The sequence below is a fragment of the Equus przewalskii genome, chromosome 5 (genome assembly GCF_037783145.1).
Source record: "Equus przewalskii isolate Varuska chromosome 5, EquPr2, whole genome shotgun sequence".
In the NCBI taxonomy this organism is placed as follows: domain Eukaryota; kingdom Metazoa; phylum Chordata; class Mammalia; order Perissodactyla; family Equidae; genus Equus; species Equus przewalskii.
This window is the reverse complement of record NC_091835.1, coordinates 86,513,864-86,541,222: the sequence shown is the minus strand read 5'-3', so window position 1 is coordinate 86,541,222 and position 27,359 is coordinate 86,513,864. Positions and strand designations below refer to the sequence as shown.

Genomic DNA, 27,359 nt, shown 5'->3' with positions numbered 1-27,359 from the left:
TTTTGTGAAATGAGAAAATTATGTGAAATTCAAATGTCAGCAACCACGGATAAGTTTCTACCCGAACACGGCCATGCTCGCTCATTTTCGTATCGTCCCTGATCGTCCCTGGCTGCTTCTGCACAGTGATGGCAGAGTTGAGCAGCTTTGACAAAGGCCGGCGAAGCCTAAGGAATCATTCTCAGGCCCTTTACAGGAAAAGTCTGTTGAATCTGGATCTGGTCTCTCATCCACATCCACGAGGCGAGCGGTCTGGACACCCTGGGAAGCTCCCCACCTCCGTGCCTGTTGATGCTGGACAGCCGGCTCACCCGTGCCTGCGCTCTGAGCTGTCCAGTGGGGCTGGTGACGGCTGTGTGTCGCCAGGGCCCTGCATGGGAATAATGAGATGGAAATAGGAGGAGACATCACTGCAAGTTAACATTGTTAGCTCTATAATATAATTTTTCTGCCCTGAATACATTTCAGTAACTGAGTTTAAAAACCATTATGGGTACAGAACAGAGCAAGACAAACAAATGTTGTTCCTTTCCATTTGGAAAATGTGAACAAATGAAGGCCCAGAGAAACTAAATAAGCTTCGCGACCTCGCAGCTACTGATGGAAACGCACGTCCCGAGACCTCATTGCAGGATGCTGCTGCTCGTCAGGGAAGCTGCACACGGACGACGCTGTGAGCACTACCCTCGCAGACGTCAGACTGGGGCTCTTCCTTCTACTCACTTCCCTGGAAAAGCCAGGTCAGGGCATCTGGCTGACTGAATCAGGCCTGGTCTACCCGCCCTCCTCATTAGCAGGTGGGGACACTGGTAGGGTCTTGCTGGAAGTTTCCCCAGTCCTTCACCAGAGAGGATGGGACGCTATTGGTGCTGAGGGCATCTGTGGGCTCTGGACTCTCCTCCCACTGTGGATCAGAGATGCAAATACTGATGTTTTATATAGATTCTTCCAGGGACAAGACCCCCTTACAACACAGGATGTGCTGAGTGGTGACCCTGTGATCCCGGGCGTGTGCATACGCTGCTGCCAGCGCTTTGCAGTGTGAGCTGAAGTTAGGGGCTTTGACACAGGTTTTTGCGCTGCTAGGTTTTTGTAACTGTAACCACATCTCCTGGAGGTGGTGAGTTTCTACTCTTCTGAATACGTGGCCCCAACAAAGAGGCACGTGTTTGCAAAGTTGCATCCTGGGCAACTCCAAAGGAACATACCGCTTCAGAGAACAGTGCAAAGCTTACGACCTGAGCTAGTCTGTCTTTCTATACGGAAACCCACAGAAAGAAGAGGATCAGATGTGAGAAATTAGAATTAAAGAATTAGCGCTATGCATCCAAAATGTGTGTAAATGCAGTGTCAGCATTTCCTTTAATTGATTTCCAGGATTATGGACTTCTCTCTTCTGACGTCTCTGCCCACCCGGTCGTTGCACCCCGTCTCCTGCTGCGAGTCGCTGCCACTGCTCAGGCTCTTCTCCTGAGAGCCGGTCCTTGGGGGACAGCCTTCTGGATGTTTCTACCTCAACTTCAATGCACCCATAACTGAGCTCGTCTCTCCTCCAAGTCTGTTTCTTCTTACTTTTTTTCTGCTTCAATGAATGATATCAAATCTCCCCAGTAACTTAAAATAGAAACTTTGTTATAAGTCACCTGAGGGTCATTGGTCTCTAACAGCCCTACATCTGAGTTCTGTCAACTCAACGTCCTTCACCTTGTGGTGTGTATGTGTGTGTGTGCATGCGCACATGTGCGTATGCATGTGCATATGTGTGTGTATGTGTGTGTGTGCATGTGTGTGTGCATGAATCAAATACAATTTTCAACACATGTTCATTTCATATCTGTGTGAGCATCATGACTTTATCTTTTAAAAAAATCCTTTAACTGTGCCCAAAACTTGTCTAATGATGATTTTGGACATTTTGAAATATTTTATGTGATGGTCTGAATAAGACACTCTAGAGATGAAACTGTGCCTCCTATGGGACGTCAGATCATCTTTCAAGATTAATAAAACACATCAGTGCTTCGGGGCCAAGCTCAAAACCTTTTGTCTAATGGGAGGCCTGACTTCGGGATCTCTGCTAAAACGTGCACAGCTCTTCCAACAGCTCATCTCCTCCCATGAGGCAGAGAACAAAGACAATTTTTATGTACGTAGAGAATCATGTGGGGCCCTTATGGGGCTGTGGCATGTGGAATCAGAGATGTGAGAATGGCCTCGGGGATATTGGAAGGAAGACTTGGCAGAGTGATAAAGGAAGGAACACTATATCTTGAACGCCCTTTCAGTCTTTATCAGACTATAGCTACTGCGAAGGTCATTTAACCATGAAGGAATCCACCTTGACTGGATCCACTGACTTCAGGAAAGTGACAAAATATAAATTAGGAAAAGCTACTAAAGGAAAGCAGGCCAGTTTAGGACTGGCCGTACAGAAAACTCTAATCTGGACTCAGCGACGACGCGGAGTCTGAGTCTGAGTTCGGGTGTGCCTCATTCATGGCAAGCGTTGTCAAGAAAGACGAGTTTATGGGGTCAGGTGTCACCGAGTGAGACCTTAACTTGTGTTGCTTTCATGAGAAGATCCAAGTCATTTGCAATCAGCACATTAATTGTAGGCGAATGTATGTGGTTAAAGCCACTTGGAAACAACAGGGTTCCTTAATTAAATTAAACTTCTGCCTCCTTACTTTTTGATTACATTGCTCATTGGCCTCACAGAACAAATGTAAAATCCCTAATTATCAGCATATGAACTAGTGAGGCTTTGTCATAATACACAAATCCAGATGAAGAACAATTCAAGGGAAGAAGAGGGAAAGGATGCTGAATTTCTCATGAGATTTTCTCTATGTTTTGTAAAATTTTCTGTTTCCCTCTTGTTTACAGATGTCACTACTGATGCTTATTGTTTGAGTGACTATTAGGATGTATTGCGAGTGACGGTAGGTTTTTATAGGCTGGCTACCACGCGTATAAGTTCAACAGCTACAGCAATAACAAGGATGATCGGTTGCTGAGCTTACAAGGGCCAGTCTGTGCCAAGCACTCGTTGTGTGAACTCCGAGCACGTCCACTTGCGAGAGAAGGAGGAGACCTTTCCTCTCACCGACAGTTACTTCCCCCTGAATCTTTCTGCGGTCGGCTCCTCATTTCTCGCATCAGCTGCAACACGACCTCTGAAGACGCTCTGACCATCGTGCTGTCCTTGACCTCTTGTCCATGTCCTCGCGGCCTCACCCTGGTTGAGAGCGCACGTCGTGGCAGATGCTGATTTCTTGGTGTGTTTGCTCTGCGTCCACGCCCTGCAGGATCGCCGGCTCCTCCAGGGCTGTGACTGTTCTCTCTGTTGGCTGTCACATTCCCAGCAGCTGGCACTTTACAGACACTTAAAAATGTTTGTTGAGTAGACAAAGAAACAAAGTTCCCTGAGCTGGTGAGAAGCAGATTCTTACTTTCAACCTCAGGACTCTGTGAATAGAAGCCCCTCTTTGCTGTGAGCGTGTGGCTTGTGCTGCTTCTCTCCAGATGGCTCATCGTCTCCCTTTTTTGCCCCTTTCCTTCACAGCCTCTCTGATGGGGCCTTCTTGTCTGCCTTGAAAACTCAGCTGCCTTGTGTTACTGTTTCAGAAGAAAAGTCATGAACCTCTCATTCTTGAAGACAATGCGTGATTCTGATGTCAGCAGACGCTGTGTTTCACCTGCTGCCTGTCAGCTTACTGGGGACCTGCTCCTCCTGGGAGCTGCGCTGTGCAAGGGACTGCGCGATGGAAATGCTGACGGGAAACCACTCCGAGGATGCCAAGCAGCTATGGGAAGTGGGAGATGGATTTTAGTTAAGAGAGAAAAGGGATAAGAAGAGAGATGTAGACAACTCAGAAGGCAGTTTTTGGTTGTGCTTTGTTGCTTTCACATTAGGTTAAAATATTACAGCAGGTTTGATAAAAGGAAGCACTGAGTTTTGTGCCAAAACAAGCAGAAATTTGGTGACAATGAGAAAGTTGCTGGATCGGGGAACAGTTGTTTCATTGGTAAAAGATGATTGTTTTTCAAAATCCTACCCTCTTCTCTCTCTAGAAATTCCTTGGGAAAAAAGAAAAATCACAACATTTATTAATTCTTTCATTCACTCAATATTTGCTAATACAGTGCACGGTATGAGAGACACAAAGTTGAAGAAATACAGACCCTGGTCGCTTGCGTGCTAGTAGAGAGAAAATATAAGTCGATAACTGATTCTAATAGGGAATGCCTAAATTGAGTTATGGGGGAAAAGTGCTATAAGAGATGAAAAGAAGTAAGAGATCTATTTAAAAAGCGTCTCATGTGAGAGGTATTGTTTGAGTTAAGAATTGGACAGATCTGACGGTGTCAGTGAAGTTGTTGATAAGGGGAGAGTATTTGGGACACAGAAAATGGAAGGAAAAAAGGATAGAGCTGGTAAAAACAAGATAAAGGCAAAAAAGTCCATATTGGTTGCCATGTACGGTAGACATCGAGAAGTCTTAAGAATTAAGATTAGAAGGAGCGATTGGGATACTGGTGTTGAAGGGCCTTGAATGCTATGCTAAGGAATTTATATTTGTTTAGGAAGTAGAGGACAACTAAGGGTATTTTTGTTAAACACAAGGAGCTCCTTAAATTGAATGCTTATTCTGACCGTCCACAATGAACTGGAGGGGTGAAAGATTATGCTGGGGGAAATTCTCCATGGGTCTCTCACCGTTCTGCATATCTTTTCAGCAAAGACAGTGAGAGCTTTTGTTTCAGATATCTTTGCAAGAATATCTTTGAAAAATAGAGACCTTGTCTCCTTTGTGACAGAGAGAAGATTTTAAAGGGATCCCATATCAACAACTGCACTGACTTCACTCCTCTAAGAGCTTGGCGTTCCCTAAACTCTGAGTCCCTCAGAGCAGGACAAGCTCACCGTGCACTCAGCATCCTCCTGGCTGCAGGCATCCCTCCCATGGTCTTGGGGACAAAAAGAAGTGATAGCAGCATGAAGCTCACAGAGCTTGCTGAGCCGTGAGTATAGAGACACTCATCTCTGACTCAGGAGTCTCATGTCTTCTGACAGCAACCGTGAAGCCGTGGCAGGCAACGTGTTGGTTTGGAAGTGGGTAATGATGAGGATTTTTAGGCTGCTTAATTTTAAAACAGTTTATGATGAGGATTTTTAGGCTGATTACTTTTAAAACTGCAGATGAGAATCAGGCTCCGAGGAGTGGAATTTGCTGGCCCTTTGATCAGAGACAATTGCATTTGTGAAGGAAATCTCCATGCCTCCCTCTCTGCGCCAGGAGGAAGGGGGGATGGCCTTATCTCTGGAAACTCTTAATGGGGAAGGCAAGAACTTAAGTTGTTTACTGTCTGGCAACCTCATGTAACTGACCCTCCACCCCAAAATCCTCCTTTGTCTTTAGTTGAAGATAATATTTGAGCGGTGACTTCTGCCATTTACTCAATCTGGTTTGATTCTTATCTAAAAGTTGTGGGACCGCCCAATGGCCGGACCCTACCTGCACTGATACCATTTTAACTTTTTTTTCCTTTGTTTTGTAAAGAGATGACTCACATACCTATGCCTTAAATTTAGCCCTAACCCTCAACTCGGGGCAGCAGCAGGAGCTCTGACTGCCTGTGGGTCCTGTCCCCACGCACCAGCTCTGCCTCCCCATGGGTCCTGTCCCCATGTCAGTGGGGGCAGCAGCAGCTGCTCTGCCTACCCGTGGGTCCTGTCCCCATGCCAGCGGGGGCAGCAGAAGAAGTGGCAGCAGAAGCTCTGACTGCCCATGGGTCCTGTCCCCATGTCAGTGGGGGCAGCAGCAGCTGCTCTGCCTACCCGTGGGTCCTGTCCCCATGTCAGCGGGGGCAGCAGAAGCAGCAGCAGCAGGAGCTCTGACTGCCCATGGGTCCTGTCCCCATGCTATTCCACACTATTCTCTAAATAAAAGAGCACTACTGCCAGATCTTAAGAGTCTAAGAAATCTTTCTTTCGACTCCTCGGCTCACCGACCCCGCATCATTTCTGGTGGCCCGTACGGGGACTTGCTTCATGGGATCTTCCGTACGGGGAACTCCCGTACGGGGACTTGCTTCATTGGCTTGTGAGCTCGAGTTCTGGTAAGTGCCCTTTTTCCTTTCCTTGTGCCTTTCTCTTTTTTGAGGATGGATCTAAATTCACTTCTCCATCGGGAACTTTCTTGGATGGCTGTATGAATCCACGTTTGCTGCCCATGACTACTCTATGGGGCAAATTGTGGCATTCAGCTTGAAGAGAATCAGTACCTTAAGCCTCGGGGTGATGGAGAATGAATTAATCCATTCCTTCCTGACTCTATCTCTAATAGACAAATTTTATGTGGGCGCGGGTCGGCCACTTAAGTCATTAGGACGGCCGCCAATCTCCAAGACTCCCGTGAGAGGTTTCTTTTCCTAAGGCTGGATTGGGATCCCTCCTTTTGGCACCTGACCACTCTTCGAACTGCGGGAAGGTCCCAATCGGGACTCCAGTTCAAGGAAAGTACCAAACTCTAACCTTTGGTGGAGTATGGGAACCCCTTCTTGGGAGAATGGCTCCAGGCTGCAATTGGGTAGAATGTCCCCCAGACTGGCGGAAAATTCCTCACTGTCTTTTTCTCTATCCTTTTATCCTGGGGACCATTCACCAGGCACCTATTCCTGCCAGGCAGAATAGGGAAGATGTTCAAGGGATGCCCCCATCATCCCTTGCTACAGGAACCCCAATGGGGGGATTTTCAAGGTAATGGCTCCTTTTCTCTCAGGGACCATTCACCAGGCCTATGCTGCCAGGCAGAATAGGAAAGATGTCCACCAGGCACCTGTTACTGCCAGGCATAACAGGGAAGGTATACAAGGGATGCAATGCTGGGGGACACCCCCATCACCCCTTGCTATAGGAACCCCACAGTAGGAACGACGGGTAGGACGCTGCCCTAGGTTCAGGGGGGATTTTTCACGGTAATGGACCCGTTTCTTTTGTCTCTCTTAAGAGTTACAATGGCCATTTTCGTCTCCGTTTGAGCTTTGCAACTGGGAAACAAAGAAATCTTTAAAGAGTAAAAGGCTCCACCCCTGGGAGCCCCAACTTTGGGTTTCTGGGCCTGATCACCCCAGCAACCCTAAGTGGGGGTGCCCTCTCTTGACTGTTGACTCATTGAGTATTTTAGTCACCTACTGAGTCGGCTATGAGGGTAGGAGACCTGTGATTCATTCTGTGAACTGTCGTGCTAGGGTAGTGTGTCCCAGCACAGGAACTGTTGTGTGACTCTTATCTTGATAACCCTCTGGAAGAGGCCAGGAGGGCGAGGTCTGATCTCTTCTTTTCCTTTCTCTGTCTGTCTTGTTCATCACCTCCTTTGTTGTCACCAAGTCAGGTTAAAGTTCAGGCTGGACCTGACCAGAACCTGGACCGTTTGTAAAATCGAAAAAAACTTGAAAGCCTTTTGCCAGGGATTTAACTCTCAACCTGGGCACTGGGAGTGCCTTCAGCCAGTTCCAGGCCTTTTTCTCCTGCTTCCCTGCCTCAACTGTGTTGGGTTGGAGACAAAGTGCCCAGACTGAGCGGGACTTGACTAAATCTTATAACTATGTCGACACCCGCAATCGGCCTCTGCACCCTTTCTCCAGCTGCTGTCAGTCAGACACTGGCTTTACCGCCACAGGGAAGGCCCCTGAGCATGCCCGGAGGCCCACCCTGCGGATGCATTCTAACTCCATCTGGGAGAAAACTTGAGGGGTTTCTCTGTGCTTTTGTGATGCAGCTGGACAGGTAGATCAAACTGGAATGTAATTTGCGTTACGATCCAGTTTCTGGGAAATCAAGAGCAACTGTCTTTAGAAAATCCTTGCAAGACTGGAAATACAGCTCTAGAGGCAGTTCGGACTCCACCTAGTTCCTTTATCACGAAAAGGATGATCATCTCCCCTCTCCAGGAACTACTATCTAAGCCCATCACTAATTCCTAAGACTGAAGCAAAAAAAAAAAAAAAAAAGGAAAAAAGAGAGGAGGGGAAAGGCAAAACGGCCATAAGCGTGCCCTTGCAAAACAATCTAGCATCTTGAGTATCTTCTCCACAAATATTGGTTAAAAAAAACAATAGCTGTAACAATAGCTGTGCAGTCTCTGTGTATGTGTGTCTATGTGTACGTTGTATGTGTGATATTTTACCTCCGGATGGTATTACCAAAATTAAGAGCTCTGTTTAATTGGCTTAAAGTAAGTGCTTACATAAATTCTAAATGTAGTAGAAATTAATCCAATGCCTTTCAAGTTAACGTGATGTGAATTAACCTTTGGTAAATGAAAGCTTGTTTAAGTTTGTTGGTTTGATTGAAAAGGCATGCCCTCAAGAGTTGTTGGTATTCGCATATGATGCAGGCATACAGCCTGGGTTTACTAGTCAAATAAGTTCATGTTATCTGTTAAATTCGTCAGTAAAATAATAGCTTTAAATGATGACCAGTTTTGTCTAATGTCTCACAACGTTTTCGTAGGCAATCTGAACATAATTGTTGGAAACAAATGGTTTAAATAGATAAAAGTGGGTACAATAACTGTTTTATGGTCTGTATACTTGGAAAAAAAAACAGCTTCGAAATTTTTTGGTAACAATCTTGAGTTTTTTTAAATGATAAAAACCTGAGTATCTGGGTCGTTTTTGGATTGAATAGAAGACTGAAACATTATTGCTAAACGTACCTAAGTTATTTACTTTTGGCTTCTTATTGTAAAGAGGCTAAAAGCATTTGGGTCTGTTAAAAGCGTGCCTTGTGTTTTATTGTGAAGCGGCATGTTTCAGAAATTATGAAGTGTTTAGAATGCTGATATAAAAGACAATTGGTAATTACTTACCTTTTTAGTGTTTACTAGTGTCTGTTAAGGGTTAAAAGTTATTAACTTATATAATTAAAGCTACTGGGAATTAATAAGGAAAACAGCTCTGTATTCAAGGAAAGTTAAAATGTATGTTTTCAGTAAAGAGGGTATAAAGAATGGAAGTATTTTTGTTTGATGGGTTAAGAAAGATAAATTTGTCCTAAAGTACTAGAAAGGAAAAAAGAAAGACTTTGGGACAAATTCTGAAGGCAAAAAGAAAGTTGTGGAAGGTTTGTGAAGGAGAAATTCTGAAAGGAGTTTTATGCCTGGTCAAGTAGACTAAAGTAAATCCAATTAAGTGAATGAGTTTTAATGTTAAAAATAAGCTGGTACAGGAATTAAAATTTGGTTTTCTCTCAAAGGATAATTTTCCTGAACTTTTGGCCTGCTCTAACTCTACCTAAAGGACAAAAATCTATGTTTTGTTAAAACAATTTCTTATATTCAGAAACAAAGAGATCTCTTCTAAAATTTTTTGACTGTGTTGTTTGCTCTTGACTGTCTCTGTTGTCACTTTGAATGGATACCTGAGCATTGTTTAACAGTGAGCGTTGTTTCCTATTTGAACAAGTATTTTAAAAACTTTTGATATTTTTGACAAGCTTCTGCCACAAAAATATTCAAATCCTGAATGAAGGAAGGCTTTCTTTTAACCTGGTAGGAGGAGGAGAATTTCTCTGGGGATTTTCAGAGAGCCCCTGGGACTTCACAGAGAGATTTGCTCTATCTTCCTATAAGGTGGAAGATTCTAAACTAATTAGGCTTATTTTGTTAAACTACATGGGAAGCATTGTCAAATAAGCGATGATAAACTTTCTTAGGTAGTATTATGTGGGTAAATGTTATTGATATATGTGTCTTAACATTATATAGCATTCCTAAAATTCTGATCTGTGCTGGTTATCAGTCATAATTCTATTTATTATCTTGAAGCGTTGTGCGTCACAGAAGTGGCCAAGTTTCTTTATCAATTGCCCTTTTGAGTCTTTTGTCCATTTGCAGATAGTTGCTGTTTTACTCTGATACTTTTTGCTTTTGCAAATATGTTTCATCTTCAGAGAAAATTCCTGGAAAGGATTCTGACACAAAGGTTCTAAACTACAGGGTTCTGATAAACTTTCAGATTATAGAACTGAACTGGGTAAGAAATTACAGAATTCTAACAGAAACTGAGCTCATAGATCTGCTAACGGAAGATTAAACTCAATAATTGATTATACAGGACTGTGTGAACTGATGAGGATGATTATAATTTTTTATGACTTCTATTTGAAATATTGCTGAGTTTTGATGTTTTGTTTTCTCAGATTTAAGGAAATCTTTTCTCTTATGCTAACTATGACTTATAGCAATTTGGTGAAATTATACCTTTATGAGCAAAACTAAAACATTTATCTTTTTCTCCCTACCTGATCCCTCCAGAATTTAGAAACTCTTTGTGAGTGAGCATGGTTATTTCGTGGCAATATAGATATTTGCATAAGTTCAACAAGAAGCTATTCTCCTTATAACAGGACACATTGGTTATATTACCAAGGCTTTGACTGGAATGTCATATTTGAAACATACAGGCTCAGATATGACAAGACAGCTTTTCAGGAACAAAGATTGGACTTTCTGGAATACAGCCACTTGGAATCATGGGCCTGGTACCTTGTTTACAGAGATTCTGGCAATCTTACCCGGTAAGTAAGGAAGCTTGCTTATCTGGCAGGTGCAAGGAACCTCAGAATATTTTGGAGGACCTTGAGGAGAGAGGAGTCCACCCAAACCTGTAGGTACTGCAGGCAAAATCTGATGGCAAGTCCTTGGCTTGGCTTTTCTGGCCTCGAGAGGCCTTTACAGTTCAATCTGAGATTCCTCATAAAAATTCCAGCAAAGCAGATTTAAAAAGCCTGTATAATCAATTGCTATTCTTGCTGCACTTATGTAAATAATTGGACCAAGTTTTATTGAAACTACACTTGTTTTGCAAACCGGTTTATCTTAATTTGACTATCTTTCATAAAAATGAGGCGATTTTAGAGAGAAAAAAATTATGTTTCAGTAAACGCTATAGTAGGCATTTATGGATATTAGATTCTAGCTCTTCTCTTTTACAAGGTTTATCTATTACTAATCATAATGTCTCCTTGTGGCCATCCATCTCTGATACCTGGGATTTCCCTGGCCACAATCAAACCTTTCCCTTCAACACTACTGCCCAAATACTAACTAGATTTGCCTTGTCACAGGTGGATCATAAACAAAAAGTTCCAAAGCTAAAGTCCCCAACTTCTCGATATATACAGGATGGACTATATCAAATTTGGGACGAATATATTTGGCTCACCCCTACTAGTGGTCAACTCAGTCAAAAGGCCGCTCTATGTTGGGAACAAACCAATCACACCCATGATACATGGCCTAATAGCACCCGACCTATGGGAAAAATTCCCCGTTATATGTGTTCCCATATCATAGCCTTAAGAAATACTGATTGATTTGGGACTGACTGGGATAGATGGCCCAGTGTACGTTGGTTAGCCCCTAATGGCACTCGGTGGCTATGTGGCTCCAACTTATGGCCTTGGCTGCCACCTGGATGGATTGGACGATGCATCCTAGGCTTCGTCTGGATGCAAGGTAAAACTACATTTACTATATCTCCTCCTGCTAACCTACCCAACCTGCAACAGCGCTGGACCTGCTCTGTCTTCCACTGGTATGACCACGTTGCCTCAATTTTCCTTCCCCAATTAGGAATAGAAAGTGTCATCTGGCACATGGAAGCTCTAAACAAATTTACTATGAAAACATTAAATGATATGCAACATAGCCTTTCGCTGCTTGGTTTAGAAGTGTCCCAAATGCGTAAGGCAGTCCTCCAAAACCAAATGGCACTGGATGTCTTCACAGCAGCACAGGGGAGCACTTGTGCCATTATAAAAACTGAATGTTGTGTTTATATTCCTGACTACCATCAAAATATCTCTGGCTTCCTATCTGATATGAACCATCAAATTAAGTCCATGTCTGACCCTACCCTATCTCTAAATGATTGGTTGAACTCTTGGTCAAGTCCAGGTTTCTGGACTACTACCAAAATCTTATTCATTGGGTTAATCATCTTACTTGTATTTCTTATTATAATTTGTTGTCTATTTCGTTGTTTGTCTTCCACATGTCAACAAAGTTTCACCTCCTGGACCACCTCTCATCAAATGATTCTCTCATCACCAGAGGATCTGTACACCTTGTCAGCCTTGAACGCCATGGGCGCAGCCTTCCGGTCCGCTGAGCCTCCTACCTGTACCCATAGCCCCATTTAGGGACAGCTCTACGACCTTGTACAGCCGGAAGTAGTTACAGAAGACTGACCATCGTCCATATCCCCAAAAGATTTTGGGGCCAAATGGGTTCAGGGGGGGTTTATGATGAGGATTTTTAGGCTGCTTAATTTTAAAACAGTTTATGATGAGGATTTTTAGGCTGGTTACTTTTAAAACTGCAGATGAGAATCAGGCTCCGAGGAGTGGAATTTGCTGGCCCTTTGATCAGAGACAATTGCATTTGTGAAGGAAATCTCCATGCCTCCCTCTCTGCGCCAGGAGGAAGGGGGGATGGCCTTATCTCTGGAAACTCTTAATGGGGAAGGCAAGAACTTAAGTTGTTTACTGTCTGGCAACCTCATGTAACTGACCCCCCACCCCAAAATCCTCCTTTGTCTTTAGTTGAAGATAATATTTGAGCGGTGACTTCTGCCATTTACTCAATCTGGTTTGATTCTTATCTAAAAGTTGTGGGACCGCCCAATGGCCGGACCCTACCTGCACTGGTACCATTTTAACTTTTTTTTCCTTTGTTTTGTAAAGAGATGACTCACATACCTATGCCTTAAATTTAGCCCTAACCCTCAACTCGGGGCAGCAGCAGGAGCTCTGACTGCCCGTGGGTCCAGTCCCCACACACCAGCTCTGCCTCCCCATGGGTCCTGTCCCCATGTCAGCGGGGGCAGCAGCAGCTGCTCTGCCTGCCCGTGGGTCCTGTCCCCATGCCAGCGGGGGCAGCAGAAGAAGCGGCAACAGAAGCTCTGACTGCCCATGGGTCCTGTCCCCATGCTATTCCACACTATTCTCTAAATAAAAGAGCACTACTGCCAGATCTTAAGAGTCTAAGAAATCTTTCTTTCGACTCCTCGGCTCACCGACCCCGCATCAGGTAACATCTCAGAGCCTTCACAGTGTGTGACAGACTGAAACTTTGAAGTCCCAGGAGACAGTTCATATAGGAATTGAATGGTGCACAATGAGGTATTGGCTGTGGACATGAGGCTAGAATTTTCCACAGATAGAATTAACAAAAGGTGTTGTAAACTGGGAAAAGAATTAGCCAAGAATGTTGGTTTTTGAACCTTAGTTTTCAGTGAGATGATGGTGGTCTCATTAAAAACAAATGGGATTAAGAGAGTGAAAAGACGAGCCACAGAGTGGGAGGAAATATTCGTAAAACACGTATCTGATGAAAGACTGTCTCCAAAAACTCGCAATAAGAAAACGAACAACCCAACTGAAAAAAACGGGCAAAAGATCTGAAAAAGGCCTCATGAAGGAAAATATACAGATGGCACATAAGCATATGAAAAAGATTCGAATCATATGTCGTTAGGGAATTGTACATTAAGGCGACAATGAGATACTGATACACACCTGTTGGAATGGCCAAAACCCAGAGCCGACAGCACCTCACGCTGGCAAGGCTGTGGAGCAGCGGGAGCTGTCGCTCGTTTCTGGCGGGTGTAAGGTGGTGCAGCCACGTTGGAAGACGCTTTGGCAGTTTCTTACAACACAAAACTTATTTACACCACGTGATTCAGCAATCATGCTCCTTGGCATTTTCCCAAATGAGTCGAAACCTTGTCCATACAAAAACTTGTACGTGAATGTTTATAGCAGCTTTATTCATTTTGCCAAAATTTGGAAGCAATCAAGATGGCCTCGTAGGTGAATGGATAAACAAACTGTGGTACATCCAGACTGTGGAATATTTCTCAGTGTTGAAAAGAAATAAATTATTGAGCCATGAGAAGACATGGAGGAAACTAAGTGTGTATTACCAAGTGAAGGAAGCCAACCTGAGGAGAGAACTCTGAACTGTTTTTACTGCCAGCACTTCTGACACCAAGTGTCGGGTTTTTTCCCCAACACCAGCCAATTCTCCAGCTTTCCAGACATCAACTGTGTGTCCTACAATTCTGTTCAGTTCTGACACTCACTACTCAGAGTCAGCACAGACCCCACAGGTGAAGGACTCAGTCCCACAAGACTGCCCCCTGCCCCCACTTCAAACGCCAGTCACAAGTCCCAGGCTGTCGCACATACTTCTGACAGACGGGCTATAAATTCGGGGGTTCCCACTCTCCTGTCTCAGGTTTGATAACTTGCTAGAGTGACTCACAGAACTCAGGAAAGAGCTTTACTTACAATTACTGGTTTACTATAAGGCTTCAGCTCAGGAACAGCCACATGGAAGAGACGCAGAGAAGCTGCGTGGAGGGGAAGGTGGGAGGAGGGGAAGGCGTGAGGGGTGCTGTTCCACGTCCCTTCCAGGCCTGCCACCCTTCCCGCACCTTGGTGTGGTCACCAACTCAGAAGCTCTCTGAACAGCACCATGTAGGGGTTTTTCTGGAGGTTTCATTACATGGGCAGGATGGATTAAATCATCACCCATTGATGATTAACTCACCTCCAGCCTCTCTTCCCTCCTGGTAGTTTAGGACAGGGCTGAAATTTGCAATCCTGCCTTGGTCTCTCTAACAACCAGCCAGCATCCTGAAGCTATTTTGGGGCTCCCAGCCACCAGCCATCTCATTAACACACAAAAGACACTATTATCCTCCGGAGATCCTAAGGGTCCTAGGAGCTGTCTGCCAGGAATAGGGGACAAAGGCCAAATTTGTATTTCTCATTATGCCACAGGCATACACTGTATGATTCCAGATCTATGGCATTTTGAAAAAAAGCCAAACTATGGAGACAATAGAAGGATCAGTGGCTGCCAGGAGCTGGGGAAGGGAGAGGGAGAGAGCGATGCGTCAGCAGGGCACAGGAGGTTTTAGGGCAATGAAACTATTCTGCGACGGTGTGGTGGTGGGCACTTCTCATTATTCACTTGTCAATACCCGCAGAACGTACAACACGGAGTGAACCCTGCTGTGAGTTATGGACTCCAGTAATTAATAATGGATTAACGTTAGCACAGCAATTGGAACAAACATGTCGTGCTAAAGCAAGATGCTGCTAACGGGCGAACAGAGGTGGGGGCAGGGAGGAGTTCGCGGGAACTCTGTACTCTGCTCAGTTTTTCTGTAAACTTACAACTGTTCTACAAGTGAAGTCTATTAGTCAAGAAAGTAATACGTAGTAGAGGAAGGAGATGGTGGTTGTCTGGAGGGACAATCAGTTTAGTCTGACAGTCTTGAGTTTGAGGTCCTCAGGTACACAGAGACACCAGAATGGCACAAAAGGAACCAAACAGTCGAAGGGAAAAGTGACTCGCGTGGAAGGACAGCACGACGCTGGTGAAACAACAACTCGATTGAGAACAGCACTTTGCCCCGGTGGTGGGAAGGGAGGGGACACCCGCTCTCAGCTGCTGCTTGTACGAGCATCCTCCAGGAACCAGCCTCCTGCGTTTGCCGTCTTCATTAGCTTCCAGCTTCGGCAGAACCCACTTTCTTTTTTTCCTCCTGGAGAATCATCTAACATGTACCAAACTGGTCCTTATACTCTGACAAAAAATTAAAAATGAAGGTTTGGAGCTAAGCCCCCCTGTCCTAGATGGGGCTCCTGGAACAGCGTTCTCTTATACTAACCTGCCTGCTCGAATCATATCCTGAGACAGTTACGCTCATTTTCCCTGTCCTGAAAACTTGGCTGCGTGTGGGGCTGGGCGTCTGAGCAGGGCCTCCCCTTTATATCTCTGGGCTCTGTCTCCCACAGCCAGCACAGAGCTCAGAGCTCGCTGGTTCCCCTCTGAAGTGACCGACAGCAGATACAACACCATCCCCATCCTGTCTGCTGAGACGGGTGAGCTGTCTGTCTAAGATTCTTTCTGGAACATGCGTGATATTGCTATTAAAGTTCTCACCGTAGGTTTCCTTAATTTCCCATCCAGTACTTTTAATATTGCTTGGGTCAATTAGTTCAGTTGATATGTAATCTTTCTCATTAATATCTGTTGTGTAAGGTAACAATTCCTAATTACTCAAGTGTTTGAGTGAGATTTACCTAGGAGCCTGTAGGAAGTTATCCAAAAAACCCTACACTTTTATTTTCTGTCTTATTATTACAATTTATTAAGCTGTGATCTGCATTTATGGTTTCCTACAGGCCTTCATAGAATCATAATTCTATATGATACGACATCATAATCTTAATTGTACACGGGGTAAGAAACCTTCCCGTTTAATTTATATGGGAAGATGTTTTCACATCCCTCTGAAATTCCTGGTGGACAGTGAGCTTGGGTGGTTCCATACATATTATAGAATTTTTTTTCCTATTTCTGTAAAAATCGTCTTTGAAGATTTTATAGAGATTGCATTGAATCTGTAGATCACTTGAGGGGTATTGATCTCTTAACAAGATTACGTCTTCCAATCCACAAGCGTTGATGTCTTTCCATTTTGTGTCTGTTTAAATTCCTTCCTCACGGTTTTCTCAGTGTACAGATCTGTCACCTCTTTGTTCAGTTTATTCCCAAGTATTTTATTCTCTTTGGTGCTATCGTAAATGGGATTGTTTTCCTAATTTCTTTTTCAGATAGTTTATTGTCAGTGCGTAGAAATGCGACTGATTTTTGTATGTTGATTTTGTATCCTGCAGCTTTCTTGCATCTGTGTGTTAGTCCTAACAGGTCTTTTTTGGGAGTCTGTGGGGTTTTCTACATATAAGGTCACGTTGTTTGCAAATAGGGATAATGTGACTTCTTTTCAAATTTGGTTGACTTTTATTTCTTTTTCTTGCCTAATTTCTCTGGCTAGAATTTCCGGTACTATGTTAAACAGAGGTGGGGAGAGTGGGCACCTTGCCTTCCTCCTGGTATCACAGCAGAAGCTCTCAGATTTTCACCGCTGAGTATAATGTCAGCAAGGGGCTTTTCTTAGATGGCCTTTATTTCATTGAGGTATTTTTCTTCTATTCCTAATTTTTGAGAATTTTTATCATGAAAGCATGTTGAATTTTGTCAAATGCCTTTTCTGGATCAATTTGAATGATCACATATTTTTATCCTTCATTCTGTTAACATGGTATTTCACATTTATTGATTTGTATATGTTGAACAATCTTTGCATCCCAGGGAGAAATCCCACTTGGTTTTGGTGTATGACACTTTTAACGTGCTGTTTGATTCAGTTTGCTAGTATTTTTTTTGAGGAAGATTAGACCTGAGCTAACATCTGCCAATCCTCCTCATTTTTTGCTGAGGAAGACAGGCCCTGTGCTAACATCCGTGCCCATCTTCCTCTACTTTATATGTGGGATTCTGCCACAGCATGGCTTGATGAGTGGTGTGTAGGTCCACACCCAGGATCCAAACCTGCAAACCCCTGCCACTGAAGCAGAGTGTGTGAACTTAGACACTACACCCTGGGCCAGCCCCTCAGTTTGCTAGTATTTTGTTGAGGATTTTTGCATCTTTATTCATTGGGCATATTGGCTTGTAGTTTTCTTTTCTTGTGGTGTCTTTGTCTAGCTTTGGCGTCAGGGTAATGCTGGCCTAATAAAATGAATTTGAAAGGATTCTCTATCTTCAATTTTTTTGGAAGAGCTTGAGAAAGACTGGCATTAATTCCTTTTTAAATATTTGGTAGAATTCACCAGTGAAGCCATCTGGTCCTGGGCTTTGCTGTGTTGGGGTGGTTTTTGGTTACTGGTTTAATCTCCATTCAAGTTATAGGAGGGGACGGTGTGCGGAGGAGAAGGTGTGCAGAGTCTTCTGTTTCCTCATTGATCTCCTCTCTGGACGTCCTGTCGTATTGAAAGTGGGGTATTTAAGTCCTACTATAATTGTCTTGCTGCCTCTCTCTCCCTTCAGTTCTGTCAATGTTGCTTTATACATTTAGGTGCTGTAATGTTGGGCGCATGTATGTTTATAATTGTTACGTCTTCTTGGTGCATTGATCCTTTTATCATTGTGTAATGTTCTTCTTTGTCTCTTGTGACAGTTTTTGACTTAAAGTCTATTTTGCCTGATTAAGTGTAGCCACTCCTGCTCTCTTTTGGTTTCCATGCATTAAATATCTTTGTCCATACCTTTACCTTCAGCCTATGTGTGTCCTTAAATCTAAAGTGAGTTGCTTGCAGGCAGCATTTGGTTGAGTCATTTTTTATCCCTTCAGCTGCCTATGTCTTTTGATTGGGGAATTTAACCCGTTTACACTTAAAGCAATTATTGACAGGGAAAGACTTACTATCACCATTTTGTTCGTTGTTTTCTGTTTGTCTTGTAGTTCTTTTGTCTCTTTTCCTCTCTTGCTATCTGCCTTTGTGCTTTGTTGATTTGTAGTGTTGATATGCTTTGACTCCTTTCTGTTTTTATTTTGTGTAAGTTCTATAGGTATTTTTTTTGTGGTTACCTTGGAGCTTATATAAGATATCTTATTGTTGTAACAGTCTCATTTAAGTTAACAATTTAAGTTCAATTGCATATAAAAACTCTATGCTTCAACTTCTCCCCTCCTTTCACATTTTATGTTACTGTTGTCACAATTTACAAATGTTCACATTGTGTATCTTTAAACTTGTTTTTAGTTACACACTTTTTTTTTTAAAGATTGGCACCTGAGCTAACAACTGTTGCCAATTTTCATTTTTTTCTGCTTTTTCTTCTCAAATCCCCTGAGTACATAGTTGTGTATTTTAGTTGTAGGCCCTTCTAGTTGTGGCATGTGGTGCTGCCTCAGCATGGCCTGACCAGCAGTGCCATGTCCACACCCAGGATCCAAACCAGCGAAACCCTGGGCCGCCGAAGCAGAGTGTGCGAACTCAACTGCTCGGCCACGGGGCCAGCCTCTCTTCTTTTTTTTTTTCAGTTACACATATTTTTAATGCTTTCATCTTTTGCTTTTTATATTTAACTTTAAAGTAAACCCACCACCATTACAGTAATAGAGTATTCTGTGTCATCTATGTATTTGCCTTTACCAATGAAGTTTGTACATTCTTATGCCAGCATGTTACTGCTTAGTGGCCTTTTGCTTTGAGCTGAACTCCCTTCTGCATTTCTTGTGAGGCAGGCCTAGTGGTTGTGAACTCCCTCAGCTTTGTTTTCTGGGAAGTCTTTATCTCTCCTTCATTTTTAAAGAACAGTTTTGCCAGATACAGGCTTCTTGGTTGGCAGTTTTTTTCTTTCAGCACTTTGAATTTATCATCCCGCTCCCCTCTGGCCTGCAGAGTGTCTGCTGATAATCTCATGAGAATCATAACCAATTGCTTTTCTCTTGTGGCTTTTGAAATTCTCCCTTTGTCTTTGACTTTCGAGAGTTTGGTTATAACGTGTCCCATTGTGACTTTTTGGGTCCATCTTGTTTAGTGACTTTGGGGCTTCTTGGATCTGGATGTCCATTTCCTTTTTCAGATCTGGGAAGTTTTCAGCTGTTATTTCTTTGAATAAGCTTTCCAGCCCTTCTCTCTCTCTTCTTCTTCTTCTTAGACTTCCATAATACATATGGCAGCCCATAATTCCCTTACGCTTTCTTCATTTTTACATTCTTTTTTCTTTTTCTCCTCTGACTGAGTTATTTCCAGTGACTTGTCTTCGAGTTTGCTGATCTTTTCTTCTGCTTGATCTAACCTGCTGTTGAACTCCCCTGGTAAGTTTTTCAGTTCTGTTATTGCATTCTTTAGTTCTCTAATTTCTGTTTGGTATCTTTTTCATATTTTCTGTCTCAATGAAACTTCTCACTTTGTTCATGCATTGTTCTCTTGACCTCAGTCAGCATCTCTGTGAAGGTCATTTTGGATTTTCTGTGAGGTAAATCATAAACTCTTCTTCATTAGGGTTTGTTTCTGGAGATTTATCTTGTTCCTTTGTTTGGAACGTCTTTGCCTGATTCTTCATTTTCCTTGACTTTCTGTGTTAGTGTCTGTGCGTTAGACAAAGCAGGGGCCTCTCGTGGTCTTCACAGACTGACCTCGTATGGGAGATTATTTGCACCAATCAGCCTGGAAAGGGATTCTTGGGGCCTCTATCAACTTGTTCCCTCTGCAGGGAGAAGCAGGCAGCAATAGATTTGGTCAGCTCACCCTGTGTGAGCCAGGAGGGTGAGCTAGGGCATCCACAGACCCAAGTTGCCATCTCCTTTCTCCCTCAAGCTGCTAGACTGTGGTTGGAGGACCTGTCTGAGCTCCAAGACTGGCGAGGCAGAGGTTGGTCCTCTGGGAGGCCCGTCAGGAAAGCTGGAGCACTGGATGGGCAAGCCGACCCCTTCCATTCCCTGGGAGAAGCTGGGAGCCAGGAGGGCTCTTTCTGACCATGTGGCACTGCACCAGGGGAAGGGACGCGGGAGGACGGTGTCCTGAATCTCTTCACTGACTTATAAATACAGAATAAATCTGTTTTGTGGTCGCCTAGCATTCAAGAGCCTTGCACTTAGTTTCTAGACTTCTCTTAAAGTAAATTTGTTGCTTGATTGGTGTGTTTGCAGGCAGAAAGATGGTCCATGGTCTCCCACTCCAACATTTTGCTGACGTCACGTTCTGACGTACTCGGGGTTAGGGCTTCAACGTGTGAACTTGAGGCTGCACAATTCAGTGCATACGCCTGCCTACACTTCCAATGACACTTACATATACTCCATTCTCTTCTCCTTGGCTTACAACTCTCTACAGATCTGACCTGAAGAGCATCCTCTGATCTCGTCTGAGGACATGATCCCCACAGCTCTTCGTGCTGCATACACACCAGCATTTCTTCTCCAGTGTGATGTTTGTCTCACCTTAGGGCCTTTGTACCATCTGCTAGCTCTGTCTGGAATTCTCTTACTCTACATCTTAGTATGGCTTGTGCCTTCTTATCATGCAGGACTCATCTATTTATTTATTTATTACAGTGTATTAATTTTTAATAATAATAATGGATACCAATTGAGAGCTTACTTTGCATGAGGCAATATGCTAACACTTACATGCTCTATTTGGTAGAAACAGCGTGCGTAGTGGTTGAAGATACATGGTTTGGAGCTAGACTTCCTGGGTTCACATCCCAGCTGTATCACACTACGGGACCCTGGAAAAGTTGGTTAACTTTTCTGTGCCTCAATATTTTCCCCCCACAGAGACCATTTATTTTTATTCCAAACAATCTCAAACCTGCAGAAAACTTGTAAGAATGCATAAAGATTGCCCATGCATTCTGCCCTGAGCCTCCACCTGTGTCCATCACCGTGGCAGCGACGTCTTCCTGCAGTGAAGGGTCTGATCCAGGGTCGTGGATTTCACCAGGGTGCCATGTGTTTCTCCAGCCTCTTTGAATACGAAATAACTCCTCAGCCTTTCCTTAACTTTCAGGATCTTAAACTTTTGAATGATTTGGGCCAGTTCTTTTTAGCACGCCCTCAATTTGGGCTTCTTGGGCATTCCTCATGATTTGATCCGTGCAGGACTCAGTTTAGATGTCACCTCCTTAGGGGTCCCCCTAATGTGAAATGGTTTCACGCAGTTACTTTTTAGTAAAGGATCCTGTCACTTTTCTCCTCTTGGAATTTTCTTGCAAATTTAGTTGTGTATTTGTTTGTTTGCTGTCTCAAGTTGATGGAATATAAGGTCCTTAAGAGCAGTGTGGCCTTTATTTTTCTTTTGCAGTGAGGTACCCCAGCACGCACAGTGATGGTAACCTGCCCATCGCTGTGTGGGCAGCAGGAATCCATGGTGAGCACAAGCTGATGCTCTTTGTTATTATTAAAAAGTGAATTAGATAATGTACTCAGGTAACTTGCTTTTAGTCATTCGTTCAATAAATATTTATTGAGCACATTCTATATCCTGAGCCCTGCTGATGTGGCTCACAACACAGAAAATGCTCCTGATTTCCTGAAGTTTACATTCCAGAAACGAAGCAGAAATAGACAAATAAATAAGTCCATAATACAATGAAGGGAGAGGATGAGCCGTCCAGCTCTGCAGATGAAGAGGACTCCAGAAGGAGGCGAGGAGAGGGAAGGCCCTGAGCTGGGAGCACACTCGGCAAGTCCAGGGATCAGCAGGGAGTCCGTGTGGCTGGAGCCATGACAGGGAGAGTGGGTGACAGGAAGTCAGTGCGCAGACAAGGGCAGCTGGTGTGGCTTTGAGCCTCATTGTGATTGTGACGGGAACCCATTAGAGGGTTCGCAGTCCGGGAGTGATGTAATCTTTTACTGCACAAAGAGTTGCTTATGAACGATTCTTCTCAGAAAGCTCCACAGGGGATCGGTTGAGAAGCAGTGATTCTCAAGAATCTTGAAATTTCTGGCTGACGCTTCTTACCAGTCAGGCCCCGTGCTGGTAGCTAGAAGTCCTGGGACGTGTTCCCAGATGTGCACATTCCTTCCTGAGGGGCCTTGGCGCGGCCGATGTTTCTGGCTCAACGACACCTCTTCACTCTCCCGTATTCAAGAGGAGAGAGAGCAGAGCACTTAGGGGAATTCTCTGGCTCTCTGAAGTCTCGAGTTAGGAACACAGTATAAATAAATTAGTGTGCAGAATGAGTTTGAGTCCATTCCACAACTGAAAAATCAGTAAGTCCTCCTTTGGAATATTTTCTGAAGGTTTAATGATTAGTGTAGGCAAAATCAGAGGCCAGCATGACTCTGTGAAAAGCATACCATCCCACGGCTTTGTTTTACCCGTAGGCGCCTGAGTGACCCCATGAGCAACATTTAGAATGTTTCCAACTTCCTCACACGGTTGACCTATGGATGAAGCATTCAGCCAGCCTGTTAATAAGTAGAGAATTACTGGGAAGGTCAGGGAAGGACGCTTAATGCCTGAGAATAAACGAAGAAAGAAACCAGAAGAGAATTCTGGGAGAAATGGGGTATTCCATGCCCCAGGTCTGGAAAGATTGTGTTTGGATTTCATATTCTTAAAGACGTGTACTTTCATTTGATATGGGCTGAAATTAGGGTGACCCATTCACATGAGATGAGAGGGAGGAAAATGCAGCCAGGCCCTCTTGTTTTGGGAATGGCAGTTTCCACGTTAGGCCACACATTTCCTGGGATATCTCAGTGCCTTTTGTGCTCATATTCAGACAGAATCAGCTCTTCCAAGTGCTCAAGGAAAATCTAAATAGGACTGTCTGTGGTTTTAAAAGATTCAAACCAGGGTCTGAGTTCTTCTCTGCCTGAGTTTATTTGGGGTACGTTTAGTTGCTTCTTATAAAGGTGCGAAATGGAAGTTTGGGTGACTTTCTGTCATTTTACTTTCCCGGGGAACCAGAATAGCCATTTGATACGTTCCCACTGCACCAGGTTCAGCAAACTCTGCTGACTCAGAGCTGGCCCCTGTGGGGTCCCCCTCAGCATCGTGAGTAAGGTGTCTGCTGATTTCTGACCGCTTACCGGTAAGCCTGTGCTGAGTTCAGTGTACCCCTCTGTTGGCCACTTCTGTCTGAGGGGCCGGAGTCTGATGCGAGGCTGAGCGTCCCCACCCTGTTCTCTCTCCTTCCTCTGTCGGTGGCCCCCACTCACTCCCCTGCCTCTTATCACTGTTACCTCAGAAGCTAATCGTGCTGTCAGCTAATGTGTGTGTTGGGAGCTGACCAAACAAGGGACCCATTCAGAGAGAGCTCACGGAAAGGCAGGCTGGAATTTAAACTTGAAAAGCAAACAACCCAGGCAAATATTTGGCACAAAAATGGAGTATCCAGTGGTCTTGGGCGGGCGGCTACAACGGTCTGTTCTGTGGGCTTCATCTCCAGCTGAGCATCGTAGTCCGTATATGGACGCACAGCCTGACAGGGAGAGAAGAAAATAGGACTGACTTCTGAGAAATCAACCAGTAACATCCATAGGAATGGACCAATCGTGTTGAAGTGAGGGATTTCAGCAACATCTAAAATGCAGTGTGATCTTGGAACCAGGACTGAATAGTCATTGCAGCCTAGTGAGCGGACACTCAGTCAGTTATCACGCTCCTGGTCCGGCACAGGCTATCACAGGGGTGTGGACGGCAAGGAGACGAGGAGGCCACCTGGAGGAGAAGGGCGCTCGGGCTGTGTCACAGCCACATTCCAGGGCGGACGCTATCCCCCCTGAGTGTCGCTTCCAGGGCTTGGCTGTTGGATCCCCAGGGCGGTTCTAGGCTTCTTGGTCTGTCAGACCCTGGCAGTGCATCCAGTTACTGAGTTCACCCCAAGCAAGCACCTGTGTGCTCCAGCCTCTGTGCTGCTTTCCTAGACGGAGGGGGCTTTCTGATCGGCCACCGTCTGATGTCACATGGCTCGATGGGTGCCTTTCTCATGAGAAACTAAGACCTTGACGTCCTGGCTCCTGTGAGGTCCTCCCAGGTGAGCCCGTCCTAAGACGCAGGTCACTTCAGGACAGGAGGGCAAAGCTGAGGTTCAGGGGCGGTCAAGCTGCGGACCTGACCTGGACCCCCCAGCGGCTGGCCCCTCCCTCGGCCGCTGCGATGGCTGTGAGGACAGGAGGAGGGTAGTGAGGCCTGATGGCATCAAGGGCGTCTCTAACCACCCCGCCCAGAAACCACATCATCAGTCACTGCACCGTTTGCCTCAGTCCTTACTTATAAACACCTAACAGTGGATTTTGGCGATCTAAGTCCATTTTCTTATGCACATTTTCATATTTTTCCTTATGTGACCTACGTGGTTAGTAACTTTATGTCCAGGCACAAATCACGAATATTTTAGAATAAACGTGTCTATAGAAGAGGAAGAAGATTGGATGTCCGTTGTGCATGAACACATTGCTACTTCACAGTGACAATTCCAAGCCACACCTTGTTTTCACCCTGGAATTCATACAAGTAGATACTGTTGTTTCAAAATGCCCTGCAAAGGAAGGAGGGGGTCATTCTGACACCAGATACCCCCCATCCCGGAGGGAGTGGGTGAAAGGTGTCAATGCACCAGGCCCACGAGTGCTCAGGGTCGGAAGCACAGAGCCTCATGTGCGATGGAAGAGCAGGGACCCCGCACTCAGGATCTGGGACTGGACGAGGGGACGAGCCGAGGCTCTGCACCTGCACGAGGGTCACAAGACTCGAGGGCGAGCAGCCCCAATTTTCCAAAAGTGAGAAAAAAGGTCTTTGCAAAACGAGAAATGCTACAGAGCGCCAGGCCTTCCTGTTCACTGCTGGTTCAGAGTGCGTGACCCCACGACCTCATGCACTTACACGCCAAAGTGCAGTCGTTGGAAGAGAAGCTGCTGCATCACTTTTCTTGCTTCGGCCGCCAGCCTTTGAGATTCGCGATGCAGTGAAAGGACCACATGGCGTGGAGGACAGTGATGACAGGAGGACACACAGAGAAAAGAGAGTATAATCTTTTCTTTGAAACACACACTTTGGTTTTCCAGTTCCTACTCCACTGACAAATATATTGGGTGATTAGATTTGAGGACAAAAGCACAAAGAGGAAGTCATCTTCGTTTCTAGAATGTAAGCTCAGAAGATCAGGATCGGTCTCTGCGGTGTTCACTGCTGCATCCCGGGGCTCGGGGCGTGGCAGGCGTTCAACAATATTCGTGGAATGAACAGCTAATAGCAAGCTGTCTGATACGCTAATCCATTTTCTAATAATAATAAAGAGCATCTCTGTGTTTACATTGCAGCGAGAAGGTGACTTCCTCTTTATATCTTTGTTTCCAAAATCTTTGTGTCTGTTGTATAAAGTCCCCCATGAAGGCAGGGATGGTTATCTGGTTTGTAAACTGCTGAATCTCCAGCACCTAGTGGGGTGCCTAGAATACAGGAGGCATTGCACACGTTTGTTGAATGAATTATTGAGTGTATCTTGCAGAGGCAAACATGATGTTGGATGAAAATGTGAACCTCTAATCTAGGCCTGCTCCCTGGTGCCATCCCACATGGAGCTGGATTTGCTTGCTGGCCTGGAGAACCCTGTATTTTGCAGGGTGTCTGCTGGTTCTGCTCGTGCGCCTTCCTCTGCTCTGGGTACAGGGATCTGTCTGCCCCGCCTGGGCCCCTGCACTGTGTCCAAGCCTGGCCTGGCCGCCTGCTGCGGCGTTCTCACGACTGGTCAGGCCGGAGCCGGAGCCCACTTGGCCAGCACGTGCCGTGGGCGAGTACCTCACAGAGTGGTGGCATTAGGGGAACTCTGAGATTCCTGAGATTTCTCCTCGCTCTTCCCCTCGGGTGTCACATCCTGAGCCCCTCAGTGCCTCTCCCCCGGCCCGTCTGCACTGGTCTGAGATTCATCCTGACCCTCCCAGCCCTCCCCTGTCCCACGTCTCTTCCACGACAGTTTCTCAGGGTCTAAGGGGTGACTGACTCATCTCGGGACCACAGCACAGAACTCGAGGGAGAACACTGAGCTGGTCGCAAGGAGACCTCATTTCTGGAGAGAGCTCTGCCTCCAGTCGGCTCTGTGAGCTCGGGCCCCTCGGTCCACCCGGGCTTCACTTTCTCGGGTGTGAAATGTGAGGTTTTGTCTAGGTCAGTGTTTGTCTAAGTGCTGTAACACTGATCCAAGGACACGTCCTTCAAAAGTATCTTCTGGGGTCACGTTCATTTGGGAATTGTTGTGCATTTTGTCACCTTCTTGAATATTAGCAAGTTAAAGGTTCTGACAAGTCCTGAAATAAAGGAACGATTTCTCTTTACCTGATATTTACTTTTTTGGGGAGGGTAGCATGCTGGGGTTTCCTAACTCCACGAGGGAGTCCCTCGTTGAACCTTCTGAGGTCTTGGCTGCAACTGCACATCCGTTATCTCCACTGCCAGCTGCTGTGGGTGTAGACATAAGTGGGTCAGGATCTTGTCCTTTCAGGCATAAAAAATCAAATAGGGCAGAGACAAACACCAGTGAGCAGAGGATGACAACTGGAGACTAAGGTTTGCTCCAATTACAGTGGGCCGAGGACTGAGGAACCCAAGGTCTGCCCGGCATGGGCCCATTGGCCGAGCACAGAGGGGCGTTGGCAGTAACTCACCGGGTGGAGGAGCTTGGAAGGGATAGTCCCGGCAGGAGGAACAGAGGGCACAGAGGCCCAGAATCCCAAGGTGAGCTCTAGGCCTGCGAACTGATTCTGTGGTTACAGAGCCGGGGAGTGGGGAGAGCCGAGGGAGAAAGCTCTAAAAGATGAGTAACAGCCTGCTCGCCACGCATGTGAAGTGCCGTTCTGAGGAGTCTGAGATGTACCCTGTAGGTGACAGGAAACCACCCTTAGATTGGGTTTTAATCAGTGGGATTACATGACCAATAAGTATTTTACAAAGAGAATCATGGAACAAAGAG

General features: G+C 45.1%; 1 protein-coding gene and 1 long non-coding RNA gene across 5 annotated transcripts in view; one reads left to right on the top strand and one right to left on the bottom strand.

Annotated features, from left to right (window-relative positions):
• LOC139083432 (uncharacterized) lies at nucleotides 1-27,359 on the bottom strand. The gene is made up of 3 exons (XR_011540148.1): nucleotides 27,055-27,359; nucleotides 26,726-26,848; nucleotides 1-370 (listed from the first exon to the last, which is right to left on the bottom strand). It is a non-coding gene; the product is annotated as an uncharacterized lncRNA (long non-coding RNA).
• TSPAN8 (tetraspanin 8) overlaps nucleotides 4,834-27,359 on the top strand; it is a 52,846-nt gene continuing 30,320 nt past the window's right edge. For 2 of the 4 annotated variants that reach the window (XM_070619694.1, XM_070619692.1), the window contains exon 1: nucleotides 4,862-5,025. The gene's annotated coding sequence lies outside the window, so the exon portion shown is untranslated. Of the gene's footprint in view, nucleotides 5,026-26,973; nucleotides 27,125-27,359 lie in introns of all 4 variants that reach the window. The other 2 variants (XM_070619691.1, XM_070619693.1) reach the window with 2 other exon arrangements.